Below are 6,496 nucleotides of genomic sequence, written 5' to 3'. Positions count from 1 at the left end.
CAGACCCAGGTGATACTGCTGGGCCTTCTGAAGATACTGCTGCTCCTGGATACACTGTGGGACCCTTTTCTGGTGATTTCCAAGGCATCATGGAGAATAGTACAAGTACCAAGAGGACTGGAGTTGGGAAAAGGAAAAATACATCCTAGGAAACTGTCGGTCTGCTTGACATTGCTTCCCGAAAGCTCCTGGGACAGATGGTTGAACTTAAGATTTGTGACCATTGGGAAGAGGGTAGAGAGATCGCCGGGCACCTGCGCTAGGTCAGAGAGAGATTGCTGGGCATCTGCGCTACGTGAAAGACAGCAACCCATCCCAAACTCACCCATTCCTTGTTTAGATAGAGATACTCAGTGAATTCTCAGAAAAACTCCAGAGGGAGCATTTAAAAATTTTTTCCTAAGGTATTTATTGTAAAATCTTATATATGAAAAAGAGAAATATGGCCCGTGTGGTAGCACACTTGGAAAAGTTGAACACTTAAATTTATTTATTATTTTTTATTCCTATATTTATCATTACACAATGTAATCATTTTGGGGGATCATTTGCCAATTTCCCATTCATCCACCTTCCCCCTCCCCCTTTACCACTTCTGGCGGCCTCAGTTCTATTCTCTCCTTTTGAAGTTCAATGAATTATTGTTATTGTTGTATTTTTCTTTTTTCATTTATGTTTATTTTTAAATTTTTTCAGCTCCTACTTATGAGTGAGGACATGCAGTATTTCTCTTTCTGTACTTGGCTTATTTCACTTAACATAATTTTCTCCAAGTTTATCCATGTTGCTGCAAATAGCAGAATTTCATTCCTTTTTATGGCAGAGTAGTATTCCACTGTGTGTATGTATACCACATTTTCCTTATCCAGTCATCTGTTGATGGACATTTAGGTTGGTTCTAACTCTTGGCTATTGTAAATAGAGCTGTGATGAGCATGGGAGTGTAGATAATCCCTTTGACATGATGATTTCCATTCCATATACCGAACAGTGGGGTTGCTGCATCGTATGGAAGATCTATCTGTAGTTGTTTAAGGAAACTCCATACTGTTTTCCACAATGGCTGCACCAATTTACAGTCCCACCAAAAGTGTAGAAGAGTTCCCTTTGTCCACATCCTCGCCAGCGTTTGTTATTCTCCGTCTTTTTGATAATGGTCAGTCTAACTGGGGTGAAACGATATCTCAGTTTGGTTTTGATTTGCATATCCCTGATGCTGAGTGATGTTGAACACTTCTTCATGTGAAATGCCTATTTTGAGAAATGCCTATTCAGCTCCTTTACCTAATCTTTAATTGGGTTACTTGTTTTTTTACTGTTAAGTTGTTTGAGTTCCTTGTATATTCTGGATATTAATCCTTTGTCAGATGCATAGTTTGTGAATATCTTCTCCGATTCTGTAGGTTGTCTTTTTGCTCTGCTAATTGTTTCTTCTGCCATACAGAAGCTTTTCAGTTTGATATAATCTCACTTGTTTCTTTTTTCTTTTGTTGCCTGTGCTTTTGGGGTCTTATTCATAATGTCTATGCGCAGTCCTACTTCCTGAAGTATTCCCCCTATGTTTTCTTTCGTAGTTTTATAGTTTTCAGTCTTATATATGTCTTTAATCCATTTTGAGTTGATTTTGATATATGGCAAGATGTATGGGTCTAGTTTCATTCTTTTACATATGGATGTCCAATTTTTGCAACACCACTTCTTGAGGAGGCAGTCTATTCCCCATTGCATGTTCTTGGTGCCTTTGTCAAAGATCAGTAGGCTGTAGGTATATGGGCTGATGTCTGGGTTCTCTATGCTGTTCTGTTGGTTCATGTGTCTGTTTTTATGGGTTACTATAGCTTTGTAATATAATTTTAAGTCAGGCAGTGTAATGCCTCTGGCTGTATTTTTTTTTTTTTTTCTCTCTCTTCAGGATTGCTTTAGCTATTCAGGATATTTTGTTGTTCCTTATGAATGTTTGGTTTGTTTTTTCTATTTCTGTGAAGAATGTCATTGGTGTTTTGATGGGGATTGCATTTAACCTGTAATCACTTTGGGTAGTATGGACATTCTCACAATGTGAATTCTTCCAATCCAAGAGCATGGAATGTCTTTCCATCTTTTTGTGTTCTCTTTACTTTCTTTTGGCAGTGATTTAAACACTTACATTTCAAAATAAAACACATGTACAACAGAAAGAAAGAAGTAAAATTATCTCTGTTTGCAGATGACATGATCTTATAGTAGAAAATCTTGAAGATTACACACCACACACACACACACACACACACACACACACACACACACACAAACTGCCAGAACTAGTAAATAAATTCAGCAAAGTTGCAGGATACAAAATTGACATAGAAAAATAAACTGCATTTCTATACACTAATGATGAACAACCCGAAAAGGGAGTTAAAAAAATTCCATTTACAATAACATCAAAAAGAATACATTACATACAAATAAATGTAACCAAGGAGGTAAAAGACTTTCACATTTTTTTTAGTAGTTTAGGATTTACTTTTGTAAAAGCATGTTGACAAATATTAAATGTTATAATTGCATTTTGAACACTGTAAGTATAAAACACAAAACATCTAATGATAAACACTGATCTCCCATGCCTGACTTGGATTTAGATATTGAGTATTTTATATTTTATAGAAAAGAACTTTCAAAGTGCTATCAGTGATTATAACTTGTACTATTATTCCTCATCAAAATCTTGACAAAATTTAAAAGGCTGGTATTAAAGGTAGGTTTTTTTTTTTCTTGAATATTCTAATACATGCCAGTTTGAATTAACCTTCAGATTTTCAGGGTATGAAAAATATACAAACAGAGTATACAAGAATATGTTTTAACACATTTAGAATGTCTGTTTACAGTTACAACAGAAATATCTTCACCTTTTAGATATTGAAAAAAAATACCCTGAGCAAACATAAAAGGTATTTTGGGTCAAGTTACTTCTCAGTACAAATAATATATCATGTCAATAAATTTTTAAACCGAATTCTGAAAAGCATTTTAAAAAATTGCATTTTATAGTTATCAAACAATGCATTTATGTAGTGGAAGAAGATACAAGAAATTTAACAGAAATGAGGGCCAGCCCGTGGCTCACTTGGGAGAGTATAGTGCTGATAACACCAAGGCCGCGGGTTTGGATCCCTACATAGAGATGGTCAGTTAGCTCACTGGGTGAGCATGGTGCTGACAAGTCAAGGGTTAAAATGCACCAAGTCAAGGGTTAAGATCCCCTTACCAGTCATCTTTAAAAAAAAAAAATTTTACAGAAACAAAAAATGTCAAACTATTCCAATTCCCACTAAAATAAGAAATTTGCAAATTAAGAAATTATCCATGTTGCTTGGAAAATATGCCTTACTTTAACTCTCAAATTCACTTTAACTGCTTGACATATAATTTAATACTTAAAAAGACTGTAGACAAATTATTTAATAGTATTTATAGTATTACTTCTCTGGGTAGGCATGATTCACACAACAGTTTTCAATTCATGCTTGATAATTTTAATCACAATTTATGATTGATTAATGTATTAACAATTTATTCAGTAATTTAGATGACCTAAAGACCAACTGAAGGAATAATCCGATAATAGCTGTGTAATTCTGTCCATTAGTAATACAAACTAAGAATCCGACAGATATACCACTCAGTTGAATTACATGTTTCTGTGTGTGACTGATCAACAAAAAAATAGGTACACAAGATCAAGTTTTTCCTTTTTCTTTTTTTTTTAAGAGGAGCTCAATGATTTGGGAGGGTCGTAGTACCATACAGAGAACATAGAGGAAAAGTACAAAATGGCACTTAACACCAGTACCAGTATATATCTCATTATGGTTATAACTAGGATATTATTAATTTTTGTGTTATTTGCTTTTCTTTAGAACACAAATCAAAGCCATTAACTTGAACTTGAGGTATATACATAATACATATATAACCTTATGCAAAATGCTTTTCATAAGTAACATCACATTTTAAAATGTTGGAAACTGAGCATCTGTGCTGATTGGTATTTTGACTCAACAAAAGAACAACATTCAACTAGGGAGGGGGTATACTGATAATAAAGCTCTTAAAGTTCAAGATGTCTTCCTCTCCCTTTGTACTTAGCACAGGCTACACAATGTCCTGAGAGGATTCACTATGAGAAAAATGTCAATCACAGCTTTAATAACTCACTTTGGAAAAAACTATTGAGAAAGCAAATTGGAAGGTGAGACTTCATCTTTGTTTTCAAATAAGTGGTCTTAATTTTTCTTATAGAAAAAGCTTAAATCAGTTTATTATAAATATATCTAAACCATGAATTTTTGCAGCTTTCAGGTAAAGTACATCACTTCATTTATACAGTCTATGAGAAGAGGTCAGTAGAGAACATATCATCTTAAGTCGTGACATCATCCATTCAGGCCCCTGGCACAATCCCTCGCCAGGAAGAGAATAGCATGCCTGGGTATGCCACTGGTGATCTTTAATAGACGTGAGTTTCAGAAAACTGGGAGATTTCTGCTACAGTCATGCATTCTTTAACATCTTGTTTATTAGCAAAAATCAATCCAGCTTTCCTTAGGGCCTCACGCGCTAACATAGAGTTTTTCTCTAGTTACAGAAATCCTCTGTCTGTACTGTCCACCACAACTATTACAAACTCCATGTCGGTACAGTAAGTGTTTCAGGAAAAACGAAGATTCTTGGCCACCAGTATCCTGAAGGAAATGGTTAATGGACTTCTGTGGTCAGCACCCAAGGACGTGTTCACTTGGTGAACTCGCAAACGAGTTAACCAAGAAATGTCAAGGATTGCAAACAATCCTTGAGAACGCTTGAAGTTGTGAGAACACTTTCTTGGGATATTCCCAGGACGCGCATTATAGATAACCAAGTGCTTGAGAAGGGAGGTAACGGGCCTTCTGCTCTTGAGAAAAGTATGACAGAATTTATGCATTAATGCTTATCTCGCATGCACAAGCTTGCTAAATGAAATAAAAGCTGTATCAGTGGGTGGGTCGGGGCTACTCGCCTGAGAGAGCAGTGGCCCCCCCCCCGCTCTTCACCTGAATCTCGTCTGCTGTGTCTTCCTTCGCGTCTCCGATCATTTTAATCAGCAGTATCCCACATTAGGAAACGTGTATTGTTTATCACTATCTCTTCCACGTTACTTCCTATGTACAACTTCATTCATAGAAAATCGGGACAGGATGGTAGTTTTCCCTGAATCATCCAGTCCAACAATGATAACTTTGTGCTCTTGGTGACTGAACAGTCTCCGTATCCTGGTGAAGAGAATTCCCATTCTCCCTCCAGCCACCCGGGCCGCCTGGCCTCCCCTGGCTCAGGCTGAAGGTGAGAGAGACGCGCCGGAGCCTCCGCCTCTGCTGCTGCTGCTCCCGCCCTGGCCGCCGGCCCCACTTCCGGAGGGAGGCCGAAGCCCAGGCCGCCCCGCCGCACGCGAGACCCCGCCGCTGCCGCCGGCACTCGCCTGGCTCGCGGACGTCGCCGCCACGTAGTCTGCCCGTCCAGGTATTTTTATCAGCTCCCTCTCTCCTGACTTAAAACTTTTTTTCTCGTAACTGCGATAACATTTACATAATAAAAGTTGACCATTGCAACCACTTTTTTATCATTTTTTATTTTTCTTTCTCACAAGGCTCCCGCCCATCCTGGCAGGCCACGCCCCCGTATCCTAGCAACGCTGGGACGCGCCTTTCCAGGCTAGGAGCGCAGCACCCCGGGGTCGCGTGCTGCCATCGCTGCTGCCGCCACCCTCGCCCGGCCTCCGTAACGCGAGCCTGCCCGAGCCGGCGCGTGCGCAGGCGGGGCGTCCGGCGTGCCCCGAGTGCGCCCCGCCCCGCGACACCGCCCTGCGTGCGCGCTCCCGGTCGCGCCCCCGCTGGTTCTGATAACGGTGGAGGCAGCCACGGCGGCGGTTTGCGGAGGCGCGCGGAAGTGAAATGGTGTCCTCGCTGCTCGTGCTGCTGGTGTTTGCGCTGCCCGGCATCTGCGGAGACTCCGCGGCCGGTGAGGAGAGGCCGGGGGTCGGAGGGACTGGGAAGCCGGGGGTCGGGAGAGCCGAGGAGCTGGGGAGCCGAGGTTCGGGGGGACCGGGGAGCCAGGGGTCGGGAGGACCGAGGACCTGGGGATCGGGGGGACTGGCAGCCGGGGGTCGGGGGGACCGGGAAGTCGTGGCCAGGGGTCGGGGAGGTGGGGTCGGGGGACGAGCAGGGTGAGGCCACCGCTTCGTAGGGTTTCGACCCGAAGGCCCTGGGATGAAAGCCCCTGACCCGGAGGGCCCTGGGGGTGAGCAGCCTCCGACCCGGGGGGCCTTCTGGGCAGGGGCCGCGCTGGAGGTGAGAGGGTGGCCCTGGAGAGTTCCTGAGGGTAGCAGCAGTGCTTGGGAGTGAAGTCCCCGAGTAGTTGGAGGGCCCTATGGGTTCCGAACCGGAGCTGTTCCCCAGATGTCTCTGAGGCGCCT

At 42.0% G+C, this 6,496-nt stretch overlaps 1 pseudogene; it reads right to left on the bottom strand.

The window, feature by feature from the left end:
- Window positions 1-4,362: 4,362 nt before the first annotated feature.
- On the bottom strand, window positions 4,363-5,385 carry LOC134376245 (ADP-ribosylation factor-like protein 5A; annotated as a pseudogene).
- Window positions 5,386-6,496: the final 1,111 nt, after the last annotated feature.

This window comes from Cynocephalus volans, chromosome 1 (assembly GCF_027409185.1).
Source record: "Cynocephalus volans isolate mCynVol1 chromosome 1, mCynVol1.pri, whole genome shotgun sequence".
In the NCBI taxonomy this organism is placed as follows: Eukaryota; Metazoa; Chordata; class Mammalia; order Dermoptera; family Cynocephalidae; genus Cynocephalus; species Cynocephalus volans.
The sequence above is the reverse complement of the archived record's forward strand: the minus strand, read 5'-3'. Positions and strand labels throughout refer to the sequence as shown.